The sequence below is a fragment of the Copadichromis virginalis genome, linkage group LG5, assembly GCF_057382275.1.
Source record: "Copadichromis virginalis isolate Kocher_CV1m ecotype Utaka linkage group LG5, C_Virginalis_male_GT1.1, whole genome shotgun sequence".
In the NCBI taxonomy this organism is placed as follows: Eukaryota; Metazoa; Chordata; class Actinopteri; order Cichliformes; family Cichlidae; genus Copadichromis; species Copadichromis virginalis.
The window spans coordinates 15,156,652-15,172,700 of NC_140622.1; positions in this window are offsets into that span (position 1 = coordinate 15,156,652).

Consider the following 16,049-nt stretch of genomic DNA (forward strand, 5'->3'; position numbering starts at 1 on the left):
TACATGGTTGAGTGGATTGAAGACTATACAAAAAATATGCACTGAGTGCTGATTTATATTTACATGCATTAAAACCATCGTATTGCTGAGAAAATGTATAGGTGGCTTACATTTGCTCTGCAGTAGTGTTGTTGAAGATGACAATATTAATATTGTTATGCTACTTATATGCTTCTAACTTCTATATGCACACATGGGGTTGTGTTTGGAAGTAAATTGAATGTGTAAAAGTAATTTTCCAAAAAGCTCCCAATAAAAATTGGCCTTTTATTCTTTTTAATGAATTATTTTTACTTTTGGTTGTCTTTGTCATAGTTTCACATGACCCTCAGATATGTTCTGTGCACAAAGCTTGACCATAATCATAACAATTTCCACTCGGCATCCAATCCTTTTCAGCATACCTACCCGTGCTCTCCCTGTACATTGACTTTTTATGTTGTCATTAGGCCACACTGCAATTGCTGTAAGTGAAGGCACAAAGGTTGCACTGATGGCTATTAGACCTAATGCCACCAATAAGCTCTGCTGTGCGAGAGGAAGCAGCCCTTCAGCACTGACAGCATGGCTCAGTGCCTCCACATCGGATCTATATGTTTGAAAATGGCAGAAACCCTCAGGCACAAAATAACATTCCCAATTTTTTATTTTTTTTTACAGTAGAAATTCAGTGCATTAAAACTCTATAAGACACTGGAGAAGTATGACGTGTGGCTCAACAGTTTTCATCTGAAAACATATTTAAAAAAATGTTTTCCAAACATGTAAGAAATTTATTATTTGTGAATATTTGTGGAGTGTTTGAAATATTTACTTTAAACCAGTACCAATCAGCAAAATGGCATTCAGGTCAGTTTACAGTTAATAGACAGTTCTGGTGATTAAGACGTGGCTTATTAACTATTAAAACAAGTAATAAAAGAGCCATCCATCCATACATGATTTAAAACATCATCTCAGAGCTGTGGATGGATGGGCTATAGAGAAAAGAGAGGTCCGAGAGAATCACCTTAAAGCACATGTTTGCCTCATGTCTGCACACACTCACTAAGGGGCATTTCAAACCAGTGTGTGGACACCAGTTTAGACAATTAGTTTTTGAATAGCACAAAGACAAAGAAGTTATTAGTTTGTCCAAACCATAAGGAAACAATCAAACACACCCTTAGGTTATTTAACCTTACTGCTATACCAAATATTAGTAATATGCCACTTAAAATTAAGTCAGCTGTACATGAAGAGAAAAGGTGAGTAAGATGTTAGCCAAGGCCCAGCAGATCAAAAGCAACACAAAAAGCAGCGCTCATGCACTGTTGGCCAGAGTAGCGGTTGCTGCTCCTCTATAAGAGCTGCCAAGTCCCTGTGACAGATAGTAAAATAATGTTAAGGCCAAAGATGAAAATAAAAAATATAAATCTAGCATTGCAGCAAGATAACATAACATACAGGTCAAATGTACCTGTGACAGCTTTTGCAAATTAGGTGATCAGGTGAAAGGTTGTGCACTACCCGCTATTTATAATGTAACCATATACCGTAAGGCAGTTGGCTGATAATCAGGCAATTAAGCAAGGCAACGCTGCTTTTTCTCCAGAACATAAACACACATAAGCATGTCATGAACAAAGGTACAATACTACTTCTACTACAATATAAAACTAAGGCTGAAAAGGCCTTTTTAATGAGTAAGTCCAGTGTTTACATTTAACTCCATGCAACACCAAAAGAGGTTGGTTTATTTGCTACAACTTCTAACATAGTGCCGGTAAGATGATCATATCAATTTAGCAGTGAGCTTATTTCTCACTCACACTTATTAATGTTTATATGCACCCACTAACACCTATGCAGTGCGCACACATGTCAAAGCTCAGAGGATTAAGGAAATTCTAGCAGTGCACAGCATCCCCCACAGCAAGCAGCAGGAGGAAACCTTTGAGACTTTGTTAATGTTTGTCCAGCCTTTGGCATACTGTCTTCCTGTATCAAAATTGTTGGGTTTTCTATGAGCCGTCAGCAAAAGTGACTCCATCTTGCCCTGTTCTCACATGGCTACATTGCAATTGTCTGCTCCAGTGAAGCCTATTGCCGTGTGGGAAAGGTCTGCTCTTTCATGGACACACATACACATGCACTTACCCACACATACACTTTTGCATCTGGCTGATTCACTTTGCTGAAGCCCACAGACCCCCGACCGCATGATTTATCTAAGCCAGCGAATCGCACCATTCAGGTTGTTGCAAAATCATTCCAGCTCCTCCAGCACTCCAGTCTATAAACCTTTATTCTTTGCGCTAAGAGATTAGCGGTGCAGTTTTTTGGGTTTTTTGTGTGTGTGTGTGTGGGGGGGGGGGGGGTATTTTTTTATAACTCTCAGTTACATTTGTCAAAACATCAACATTTTAGGTATTTTGGCAACACTATTACCAAGACAAAAATCAATTATCATGGGTCACTGCATGATGAATTGCTTGAATTGACAAACGATCGGTCTTTCTTATAGCTATAAGACTTGAAAATCCAATAATTAAAAAGTTGGCAGACTGTTTAGATTTGAGGTGTACTCAAAATATCATTCTACAGTCAGTTAATGGAGAAACTTGATCAAAATCTCGGTTTGATTCATTTGGTGGAAATGGGAAAGCTTTCAGATGGACCTTATTTAACAATTAGCAATTATTTCATGGTTCAGGCTTTACAGGCTTAAGTACTTTCAGTACTGTAGTAATCAGTCATCATTCGATCATATTAGTAGGTATTTTAGCCATATTGATTATTGCCTTCCATCTTACTGTCAGCAGTGGTCAGCTTTTATCTACAGATTCCACCTCTTCTGTTTTCCAGTTGTAGATTCGGGTCAGTAAGTGTGGAACAAAATGAAGAATTACCTCTTTTGTAGTTTATGGATTCTGTGTGGGAAAAGTCATTTTTACAATTACACAATCAATTCTGTGGGATATTATTTGACAATGACATTTTAGATCATTACACTTCTATAAGCCCGAGTCACTTTGTAAAAGTTGGCTTGTCAGGTTTTTTTGTTGGTTTTTTGCAGAACTTCTGTTGATAGTTTGTTATGAGCAGCTTTGGGGGACAAGTCAGTGGACTGCTTCACCGCGTCTTACACAGAATTTTGCCCTGAGTTCAGAGTAAAAGTAGTGGTCACACTAACCACTGAAAACCACCTCCGTCCTTATGTGCCTGAATGTCCTGACGGGGCAAAAAAAAATGCCTGTGATTGAATTGTGGCTTTTTGTAAAGAATCACATCAAAATGGCCTCACAGAGGAGAATACTTCTTACAGCCCCACAGCGCTAACGGTACTGGATGTCAGAATATCAAAGGTTAGAGTTGTTAGTATTAGTAGCTATGATAAAACTGTGCCCCATTAAACTGCCAGACTAAACCCAAACCTTTGTCTCACCTTGAATTTCTCATCATCAGATATTGGGTAAATTCTGTCAGCTTACCATACATTAAGCTTCGAGTTTCCAACCCCAACAGTGGGCTGTCCACACATTAGCTTTGCAGTCATGTGAAGGGCAGATGCTACTGAAGGGGAGATAATTGGTGGCGATCTGTCTAAAATGCATAATTAGACGGGACAAGACACTCCCCCTCTTTTCTTTCTTCCCTCGTCACTCTGCCTTTTCACTCGGTGATCTGAGTGCCTTAGCATGAGCTTTAAACTGGGCTAAAGTATCCTGAGCCTTTTCCAATAGGATCTATTTAATTCAACAGGCATCACCCTTTTGTTTTCTCATCTGGCACAGCGCAGCTGTTTGCGACACGTTCGAAATCACGCGTAACTCCAGGAAGTATTGTTTCTCTTTGTTTCTTTGTCTTTTTTTTCTTTCTCCCCTGCTCATGTATGTACCAAAGGGACTGTGTCTTTGTAGTCTCTGAACTACATTATGAATGATTATCCTTTTACATGATTATTATTCCTCAGCACACCATGGCACATCAACTCAGACACAGACAGAGCGCCTGGACTCCTCAGTTTTGCATTATGGCTTCATTATATTCACAGTTTCATGCCTTGAAATGTGCAGCAAACACAGAAGTTCATCCATTACAGTGAAAAGCTGAGATGTTAAACAGTTCATTTACCAAAGGTTTTATTGGTGACTGAAAAATGGCGTCTGTTGGTGATTGCTTTTCAGTTTCAAATATGTAAATGGGTTTCAAATATGCAAATGGTTTTCTGTTTATGATTTCTGGCTCGAACAGGCTCACAAGGGTTTGATCTGAGAGTTTAAAGTCATCAGTTGTGCCCCTTGTGCCATGGCACATTACCATCTCATCCTCTCCCCAGTCCAATAAAAGCAGCTTGAGTGTAATGAAGGAGAGTTAGGAGAACTAGAGGTCATTTGGCCTATTACTGATGGTCACAACAAGAGTGAAGGGACTGGTATGAGGAGGGTAAGGAAAAAGGTTAATTATTAAGATAACTGACTGTTAGCAGATTCTTAAGGGAACAGTTAAGGATTTGGGGACATATGTTTACTGGATTGTCTGATGAAAACATCAAAAGTGATCTTATCTGGGAAATAAATAGAAGCTACTACCAGAATAAATATGAGGCATATATTTAGGTTCATCAGTATTTGGACCATGAAACATTTTTTTGGCCTCACAGTGGATTTCAAATCAAATGGTTGAAGTCCTTAGCATTGAGCTTCCTTTTGGCAGATGTCCAGTGAAGAATATTCCAACCCTTTGACTTGAGAAACTATTTGGTGTCATTGTTGTTTACACATTAAAACTCCAGCCAATCATTTTTGCTGAACCTGAGAGTATAGCCCTGATCACTTCACAATTCAACTTGCTACTTTTATCAGCAGTCACATCACTAGAAGCACTTGTGACCTGATTCCACTATAGTGCCTCCACTATGTTTGACAGATGATGTGATATGCTTCATATCATGAGCTATTTCTCTGGTTTTCATACTTTTCTCTTCCTGTCATTCTGCCACAACTTAACCTTGAGTGCATTTTTTGTAGAACTGTGCAGATGTTTTCTCTCAAAATCTAATCTGGCCTTCTTGTTCTTGAGTGCAACCAGCAGTCATACCTTGTTGTGAACTATCTGAATTTCCATATTTACATTCACAAAGGCATCTCTTGATTGTAGTCAATGACAATGGTCCTTGAAGGTGCTCTTGAAATGGCAAGATGCTGTGAATGGGGTTTCTCTTACCCAAGAAAAGACTACTGCAATCGTCGGCTTTAGTTGTTTTCAACACCTTTTTGTGTTGCTGAGCTGGCTAGTTCATTCCTTCTTTTTTAACAATATAAGAGAATGATGATTTAGCACCTTTGAAGGTTTTGCTATCTCCCTGATAGGCCTATAATCTTTTTTTTCTACTTAATTGTGCTTAATCTATCATGAAATAATGAGGGAACAGGCCTTGCTAGGCCATGAAACTGCTTGTAAGTCAATTGTCCATATAATTTTGAGCCTGAAAATGGGGGACTACATATATAAAATGGCTGTAATAAACTGGCAGTACTTTTGTTAAACTCCTTGAAGGCTGAATGTCTGCACTTCAATCATATATTTATTTAATATCCACTATTGTGGAGGCAAAATTGTACTTATGTACCAGACTGAACAGTCTAATTATCCAAAAATCTAAGTTAATAATTTCAATAATTTGGAATTTGTACATTCAAAATTCAAAGGTTTATTGTGAGTTCTAGCTTCTGCTGTGTACTTAAAATTATATTTTATTCCTTAAAACCAATTTAATTCATCTAATTTGTGTGTGCCTGCATCAGTGCATGCATGGCACACATGCATGCACTGTGTATCTGTTTGAACTGTGAAAATCCTAATATAGTGTTTATACTGTAATCCTAATTCTGTGGAAAAAAAGGTTGTTAAATGTCCATCTTGCATGGAATTGTTAATTATCCACTACTTACTGACTATCACATGACTAGTAGTCAGTAAAGTCTTTTTGTATTGTGATGTACATTTAGTCTATGTTTTTTTTACCTAATTAAAGTGGTCACCAGTTTTTTGCAGGGCTAGCACAGCAAGGCAGACAACCATTCATACCTATGGGCAATTTAGAATGAAACTAACCCCAATGTGGAAGAAAGCCCCATTGGAACCCACGACTTTCTTGCTGTGCCACTGTACTGTCTAACAAACCTCACAGCTCATAGCTTATCTTATCATTCTCTATGGTTCTCTGTGGTGCTCTACACTGACAGGTGAAGTAACTAGCACTTATCATCTTGTCATAAGTCAGTTCTGCTGGGAAACTTTGAGTATTTGCATATATGTGGATGTTATTTGTACATTTAGCACCCACCTAAATATCTCTTCGTGGCAAGCACCCCACCTCCACCCCCATTGAATGATATTCCTGGATAGTAGCAGCCTCCCATAGCAGGCGAATCCTCTTGCCATATGGCAAAAATAATGCTTAGAAACTGTTGGATGTACACAAAGGAGAGCAAAAAGGTATTGCCCAGACCTCCAAGCTTCCCAGATTACAATCAGATTAAGCATCCAAAGTCTGCATCTGAGTCATGCATGTGCCACCTTGCAATGGACACAGGGAACAAAGGAGCCGCTGCCAAGTCCTGGTGCCAGACACCATAGAATATCCCCAGAGGTCTCGTGTCTGTCTGTGACAGAACAGAGCTTTTTCAGCCATCCGAGGGAGCACCTACAAAACATTAGACCGGTGGTTTTAATGTTTTAGCTCACCAGTGTTGTAATGTTACACAAAAATATCTAATATTATATTGTGATTAGGGCGCCCTAATTGTGGTGCAGATTTAAAGCATTTAATTTGAGTTGAATAAATTAGGTGAAGAAAATTCAGTAGCAGCATAAACAGCAAGCCTCCCAACCTGGTCTCAGACAGAGCAGCTGAAGTGGTCTAAGGAATAACACAGAGCATGTGTAAATATTGTGCATGTGCATCCCAAATCTTAAAGCTATTTGTTACATTATAAAGAGCAAATCCAAACAGTCTTATTGGACGTTGTCTTTCTCCTTTCTCATACTTTCTCACGTTGCATCAGCTGTAACACATCTGCACGAAGGCCACCAAACTAAACTCTGTTGGGCGTACAGTAAACTGACAGTACATACCCATAATGCTTGTGCCAGGCTCTGAAAAGGGAGCTATTTCCCTCCCTCTTCTCCTTCACTCTCCTCTCTCCATCTGTTCCTGGGCTGAGGCAGGGTAAGGAGCCAGGGAGGGCTACGAGCTGGAACAAGTCTATCTGCAGCAGCAGGCCTGGCCTCAGCAGCCACAGAGGGGCTCAGACTGAATGCTAGAGCCCCCTCTTCCTCCATCCAGATGCAGATGACTTCGCTTTTCCTCCGCCTCTCTGCCGCACAATAATACCCTTTTGTAGCACAAGGGCAGAATCCCAGCTTTGTCCAGTCAACCTTAATTTATGGCACACATATTCTGGACGCACATATTGTTGCACAAGCTACAAAGGCATAAGCTTTCAAAGAGGCAGAGAGGAAGTGCTGGCAAGAGGATTCTCGCACTTTCTCTGTTTGAGAAACGGTATAAATCATTCACTACAACATGGCATTTGCAGCTTCACCAGTGCATTGATTTTCACAACTTCAAAGAGGTGTAGTGAGTCAGAGGTGATTTTTTTTCTCCCCTCACGGTCGTCTTATTACATTTCTATAACTTTCTATTTCAACGGTCACTGACTGCCAATCATGTTTCAGTGTGACTTCAGATGTTACCATGACCCCTATTTACAGAATGTAAAAACACAGATCCTTCGTAATTTCTATCTAAAGCAATATTGCAGTGTTTGAAAAAAAAAAAACCCCAACATAAATACTCAAATATATAATGTTGCAGTTTTTTTCTCCTCATTTATACAACCTTTCTCAGCATGTACGCAAAAATCTATCCACTTTCATTGAAAAGACGTTTGCCTGTGGCCCTTACGCATTTGGTTCTTTGGCCCGTCTCACCTTTTTCTCTCTCTCAGCTAAGACATGTGCGATGAAAGAGAACTGTATTCCTCTTTGTCTCCTGTAGAGACAGTTTTTGTTCTCCTTGACCTGCCATCCATAGTCTAATCTAAAGTGACTGACTGCCCCCTGATGCAGAGAGCACCAAGCTAGACCTTTCAGATTTCTGCTTTTACAATGAGCATGACAAGAGAAACAAAAGGGAGAAAGCAAAACCCGCTGATGAACTGATTGGCATCACCTGCGATACGTGAGTCAAAACTATGTCGGCACTTTGAAAAAGAAAAGTTTACTTTACTGAACTGGCACCACGTAACACCTTGGGTTTTGGAGGACATCTATACATGGCCTGCAAGGATTTGTGCGTGGGCGCCTGCACCTGCAAAACGTGGAGGCTTAAAATGGATGTGCAGCAAAATCACAAAGTAAAGACGCATATTACACATCTTTAAACATTTCTTCTGTAGAAATCCTCTTAATAAAGCTCCTTAGCTGAACCCCAGTCCACGTTTTTTTATTAAGAAAGCAGAATGTCACAAGGACTGTCTTTTTAAAGGGCAAAGATGACCAGCAAGTCTAACAAGGAGAATATGGTCTGACAGCAGGTGCACAGAGACGGCATTCAACATTAAACACAACCACAAGAGCAGCACGTTAAATACGTGAATTGAGTATCCTGATGTAGCTCAACACTGCTCGCTAAATTTCATTTTCAATCACATTTTGGCCTTTTGCTGGGAACTTAAAATCAATGTTAGCCTTCAAAGCAAAGTGCATACATTAAATGATTCATGTTAGATCAAGTAGCTCTGTCAGAGAGCTGCAAAAATATGCTTTTAGCCAAGCAAAAACATATTGGATTGCTGCACCAGTGGGGACCCTTATTCTGATCCACATCTAAGGAACATTACATTTATTTGGCAGACAGCTTCATCGTGATAGCCTTCTGTCAGAGACTAATACACACTAAGCAATAGTCTAAGCAAAACTCAATCATATTTGATCAAATAACAATATAAATCAGGAGCATATCCTCTGCACATCTACGGCAACCAACTGGATAATTAAAAGACCTCTATTAAAATGTCTTGATTAACAAATATGTGGCTGAAGCTCTTACCTAGTTGCTCCAAATTGTTCCATGTATATGATGGCTGGAAAAACAGCAACCTCCAAATTAGAATTTAAAGACACAGGTAGCACGTGAATAATGGCATGCATTATCGTGTCTTCTCCATAGTGATCTAATGGCTATCTAGCATTAAATAAAGGGAGGGAATTAAACTGGAGCAGATGGTGAGAGTACATCACTGGCTCAGGAGCTATTTATTAAATGCATTATTAATTATTTTCAACATGATGAGCTCGGCTGGCTTCCTTCTGGATCAACTCTGAGAAAGAGTTCTCTAACCCCCAGTGTCATTAGGTAGGTCTTTCACACATCACCAACCCGCCATCAGGTTAGCAACTCGTACCTTTATTCACATGCAACATTCAGTGATTTCTACTATTTTGAGGAATTTTCTAGGTAATAGAAAATGTGTTTTTTTTTAACCTGTACTAAAAAAGTTGTATTTGTGCACTTTAGATTGAATTGTCTGGCCGCTTGTACTCTGTCCCCGTGTCACTGGACAAAGCTTATGCACTTTAAATGACACACAAACATTTATGCACACGGAGATGCCTTCTTTAATGCCTGAAATGCTTGTCCGAGGTAACAGTTTCCTCAGTTGCCACAGGCAGCGAGCCACCTGCCATACCACTCCCTAACCCCAACAAACAGACACACAAATTGAAGCCTTTATCCACATTCAAAGAGGTGGCCGAGGACACGAATGTCACGACTGACAGACCCTAGTTCACGCTCTGCTGCTTCCACTAGCCAACTATCATTTCTAAACACCTTGCATGCCATATCCCCGCTGCCTGTGGGTGTTTTATAGAGCATAAATCTTTTGTTTTTGTTTAGACAGTTGGATAGGAAACATTATTTGACTTACAATCATGCAAAAAGGGCACGGGGATAAGATAACAGCGACAGTTTTAATTGTTACATGACATGTCGCGCTTACAATATAATTTCACGGTTGATCTTAAACAGCTGCTATTTTTTACTCAAAGTCATTTTAAAAACAGAAATATTACGTTTAAGACTATTTTTCCTGCAAGTGTATTATGCAGCAGAAGCCAAACAAAATTATAAGAGAGGTTCAAAAATACTGTACACACCTTCACTATGTCTCCTCCACTCTTTCGTTCTCTCACCCAGTCAAGGCCTGAACTGTAGTTGAACTGAGCCTCTTGGGATATTTAGTTGGCCAGATCGTTAGCTGGCTGACCCACCTGGAAAGAGGAAAGAAGTGAAGGGTTAGAGGAGAGAAGAAAAGAGGTATAAAGTTAGCAATGGGCGAAGTGGGAGGGAGAATTATCTGAGGTATGCTCTGGATCTATGGTGAGACCTGAGAACAACAAGGTAGCTTCAGAGCATGATAAACTATGCACTCAGTATTCCAACCTGGCTGTGGTATTGCATGTCAATAACTTAGAGGTGCAGAAAACTGTGACACCTCTGATGCGTATAAACTACACCTTTAGAAAAAAAAATACTCACTTAGGGCTTTACCTCATTCCTCTCTGGTCTGTACTTCTTCCTACTCATAAATAAAAAGCCGAGTGTCTATATCTAAACAGCCTTCATTAATATTGATGTTTTTCACGGTAGTTTGTGATCATGCTCAGATTATACAAGCAGCACATTTACAATGAATCATAGGCCTTTCCAGCCTGTCACTGAATCACGTCGAATTGATACATCTTCTACAATGGTAATATATCATCGATCAAATGTGTCTTTCATTGGTGCTTCTATAACAACAATTGGATGATTGGTGGAAAGCTGTCGAATAAGTCCTCAAAAAAGCTAATGTTTCAAGATTATTTTTTAGAGATGCTTCTACTATAACTTTTGATGATGCATTGCTTCATGGTGTTGAATATTTGAACAGGAATCTTCTATTACTTCAGACATTTCTACAATCATCCTAGAACTGGAGACCTTATTTAGACATTGACATTATGAAAAAAACTGAGTCTTATTTTATTATTTTTTGTCACACGTCTCATAGCAACAGCAGTGAATGTGATAGGGAAATTTGTAACTTAAGATCCTACTTACACACACAGATTTATAGCCCTGCAATTTCCCCTACAGCCAACATTTCTATTGCTTTTTCCAACACAGGTGGCTCTATAATACATTTCAATCTGATCTTATCTAGGAAAGTCTCAGTTTTGGATGCTTAAAATACAAAATGTCATTTGAATTTTCATTTTGTAGATTTTTCATTTTCGGTCAAATTCCCAAATTTAAAGCTAAAGTATCAGATGTTGACAAAAATGGGTACAATTTGATCTGAACAGCATGAAAGGTTATAATTTGTTAAATCATATCAAAGCAATTCTGCTAAAAACAAATGGTTGCTGGAAAACGGTGAAAAGAAAGGGTTATCTAACACTTCCCTAGTTCTTGTAATGAATCAGTGTTTGTTGCACTTTTGATTTTTCCGTTTGGTGTGTCTGCAATTATTTGTGACATTGCGGGTCAGTTCTCCCGGACAATTTGCAATCCGTATAATTGCTCGATCATTCGTGTTTCCACTTTCATTCATGCTTTTTCTGTGATTTCTCCATGTCAGCCAGTTATTTTCTTGGGTATAGTGTTATTGCAGCTGCCAGCACCGATGAAATGAGCTTTAAAATTAAAAATCCATGTTGTCATAAGTTTTAGATTTATTGTAGCGCACTGAAAAGACTTGCAAAATAGAGATTTTCTGTCTCCTTCTTATCAAGAGACGTTGTTTCTAACCCAGTTAAACATTCAAAGAAGAAATTTTGTTTTTTTTCCTCTGGCAATCTACTCACTGATATCTAAAGTTGCACATGCATGTGTAACCTTTCCACCTCACATGTGCGTGATATATAATAATCCAGTAATCAGACATGTGCATGCTATTTTATTTTCACATACAGATTGTGATCCCTTTGATCGTGGATCAAAAATTATTTGGACCAAGTATTGCAGAGACTTTTCATCATTTTTGTATATAAAATTTAGCGTCTGTTAATAGATTTTTCTGCTTTTTACTTTTTTTATGTGCGATCATATGCTTATCATGCTTCACTAAGAGTTTCACAGATGCCTTGCAGGGACTTGCATTTATTTGCCTTGTGTGGAAAAAAACATTCTGTTCATCTGTTCATGGTTTTGTCATGTAATTCCCAAATGCCAGCCAGCGGGGGTCTTTATTTTTTTTTATTTATTTTTTTTTCCCCCCAATGTTTGAACATTTTCCCAATGTGCAAATGTTCAAACTAACATTGCTGTTTCTTGATACTGCTCCCATCTCCTTAGCCATTTGGAGAAACAGATCTGGGGAATGAACCAGCCAAGAGGGTGTCGTAGCGAATTTCTCCAGGTCCTGGCATGGGGCCAAACTCTTCCTCAGATGTGACAGTTCTGGGTTTCAGTCTGAAAGAGCCCTAATTTTGCCATTTTCAGCATACTGCCTCAAGAGTTACAATGTTGCCACAGCATGAAGACATAACACTGAAGGGAAGTCAGTGTACTAAGTAAGTACTTGGAGATGAAAGCAGATGGCAGTGGTCATTAAAACATTTTTGGTGGTGTCAGTGAAAATGAAATAAAAATGTACTTATATGCAAAAAAGCTTGCATTTGTCTATAAGGCCTGTATTTTGTTCTTGGTTTACCTTTATGTGCATGTAAGCATATACTGCAGAGACAGCTGTTTACATAACAGCTGTTTGGATTGTTTGAATTAACAGTTAACAATATGTACAGTGATCCTTGTAGTTTAATTGAACAGTTTGGATCAAACTCTATCATCTGAGACATCTCCCGGTGTAAGCTGTATATAGTGTCCTCTCACCACACTTCATCTAGCTATTATCCAGCATTATCCCATCGAGGACTGAGCTTCTCCGGTCTACGAGGCAGAAAAAAATCCGTAGACATGTCGGCTGCTGGGGACAGATTTGTTCCTTTGTCAGCAAAGAAGGGGGGGCGGGGTAGCTGGAGGAGAAAAAAGGGGAGAAAAGGGCTATGTTAAATAATACTGAAAGTTTACAGGGACAAACAATGAATGAACATAAAACTGTGGATAAACAAGTTATGGAAGTGAGGAAGACTTAACAGGCGAGGGGAGACAACAAGTTGTGAACAGTTATACGGGAGTTTCACAAGGAATGTGGACAAAGAATGTCCATTATAGCTCGATCGAGGGAGTGAGGGCAGGCGATACAGAAAGAACAGGAGGCGTGGGATCAATTAGGTTAACTACTGAAGATGCTGGAAGACTTTGAAAGCAGCCACCATTTTGCCGTTCCCTGTTGTATTCTTCCCTAGCTTTCTTTACAGTATCTGTTCTCCCTCGTTCCTTTTTTTCTTTCCCCACTGCCATTGTTCCCCACCCGCCTTCTCCTCCCCACCCTCTCCCTGGCAGAGTGCTCGGGGAACACAGTCCTCCTCTGTCAGCCCCCCACACCCCCCCGTCTTCTGCTTCACAGGTAATTAAATGGATTTCCTGTCTTGTAGTCGGCGAGAGAACATGACCCTGCACTCTGCCAGAGCGTGTCCAAAGGCACTCCAGGGCCGGCTCCCTGCACCATCTGCATCTCAGTGTCCGAGCAGAGCAGTGGCCCTAAACAAACACACTCCACCCTGGGGACTGTCAAGCCACAGACTCCCCGGCTAAACACACTCCACAGATACAGTGAGTGGTAATGAACTATGGGGAAATAGAGCTGTAAATACCAAAGAGCTGAACTAGGGAAGCACGGTACAGTATAAGCATTAACAATAGCTCAGCTGCAGTTATTATCCAGTTCAGAGCAGTTAGTGCTGTACAGAACTACTGGCAAAAGGGTCTTTTTTTTTTTAGAAGTCTGAAGTAAATGTTTAGAGAAAAATGCATAGTTTTTGTGTAGATTGACTAAGAATCAAAATAAAGATGAGGCGTGTTTCTAAAATGCACACTGAGTGCACACAGGTGTCAACACAAACTCTGTGTGGATGCTACTTTCTGGTGTTGTGCAAATGTGTCTCTTTTTTTCGTACCACCACGCTTTCTTCTGAAAGCAGTGAATGCAGAAGACAGGCAGTCAATAGTATGAAAGCTCTGCTATGAGCCGTGGCTCCCAAGGGCAGCAACTTACTGTCCTACACCCCCCCCCCCCCCCACTCCCACCCCTCACCCCCCACTGTGATGAACTTACTCCATCAGCAGGGCCTGAGTGCACTTCAAATACAGGCCCGAAGATTAGCGGCGTGGGAGCAGATCTCTCTTTTAACCTGCTCTTCTTCAAGCATCTTGACACAAGACTTCATAGCTCTGTCACGAGGAAGAATTACACCTGACAAGTCTGCTTACGGGCATGAGAGAATGTGTACATGCGAGCAGGAGCCCGTCAAAAGCGATGGCATCAATGCAAGAGCTCAAAATGTCTGCTGATTTTTTTACTGCCAATTTAAATAGTGTTAGAAAATCTGAACTGGTGAAATGTTAAGAGTAAGTCTGAAAAATGCTAATACCCTTTCAGACTATTCTTACAATTTTCCATTTTCTTTGGGGTTTTCAATGGACAACATTCAATACAATTTATAGGAATAGACTCAGTTATTAAATCTAGGCAAATGTCCCTTACCTGAGACACAAAACTTGATGCAAGAGAATCTCAAAATACTATAAAGTCAGCATTTACCTAAAATATGAACGCTTAAATCTAAATATTTTTGTATTCTTGACGATTCTACTTCTTGCTGAGGAAACAGACAAGCGGTCGAGCTGAAATCATAGAATGAATATTAGAGTAAAATGACAAAAATCCACTATAGTTGCAGTCAAAGCCAGTGCAATTCTGGGACCACATGTGCATATGTAAGAGAAGGCTTTAGTAACTGTACCACCGCCCAGGTAAAAAATAATCACCAGACACCACTGGTAGCCATTTCAACAGGTCACAGCTCAAGGCACTACCTTCCTGTAGTAAGCACCCCTGAGTCTGAAGGTGGACTTCGCTATTTCGCTGGCCTTATGACCCTGCCATTAACAAGCAATTGAGATGAACCAATAGAAATCACAGCTCGCGCTCAGAATTCATTAACAGCAAAAGCGTGACGAGTCACAAGAAGCACATTGATGCGGAGCAGGGTAACACTGCTTGGCTTTTTTCCCCCCACCATGACTGCTGAACATAAATCAGACAACGAGACACTGTCATTGAGACAGAGGACCCCTGAAGTCTCTGTACTAGTCAGAAAGGAGTATGCAAATGAGGACCTTGACCCAAATCAAATTCCAGCGCCCGTTTGTTAATTGCAAATTACAGACCTTGGCACCCCAATCAACTGCCTTTTAAGGGAATGATTTCAGACTCATTTTTTGCCATCATCTGAAAAATATGAAAGGGCAATAAGAAAATGTAAATGTCCCGGTTTTGTGATGCACTCGCTAGCGTGAATGAAGTGGAAACCTCAGCCAAAATGCTGCCGTTCAATCCAGTTTGCCAATGAACACAGTGAATGCTATTAAGAGGACAGTTCATGCTTGTAAATCTGACCATCATAAAGATGTCTTCCCTGGCTGGCAGAATGCTCAGAACTGTCATCTAATCCTCCTCCTCAGTTAGCCAGCAGACACAAGCACTGCTTTGTGGAGCCAGTTGTCTTATTACCCCATTAGCAAAGGCCAGAATGTGGCAATCTTCCTCCAACATTAATATAACATGACAGGCCAGGAGACATCAGTTTGTTAAATGCAAATCTCCCCAGCGTTCCTCAATGTCTCCATCACTGTTTTGTCAAGTACCCTGCAGGCCCAAAGACAGCAAATGAGTTCCAATTCATTTTTTTGTTTTCCAGTTTTTCACACCTCAGCTGTTTTCTTACAGACTGCGAATGGGGAAATAGAATATGCGCAATTTACATATTCCCTATGAATGTGGAATAGTGCATGTTGTTTCTTTCTATTTGGTATGTGCCCCTTGTCACCT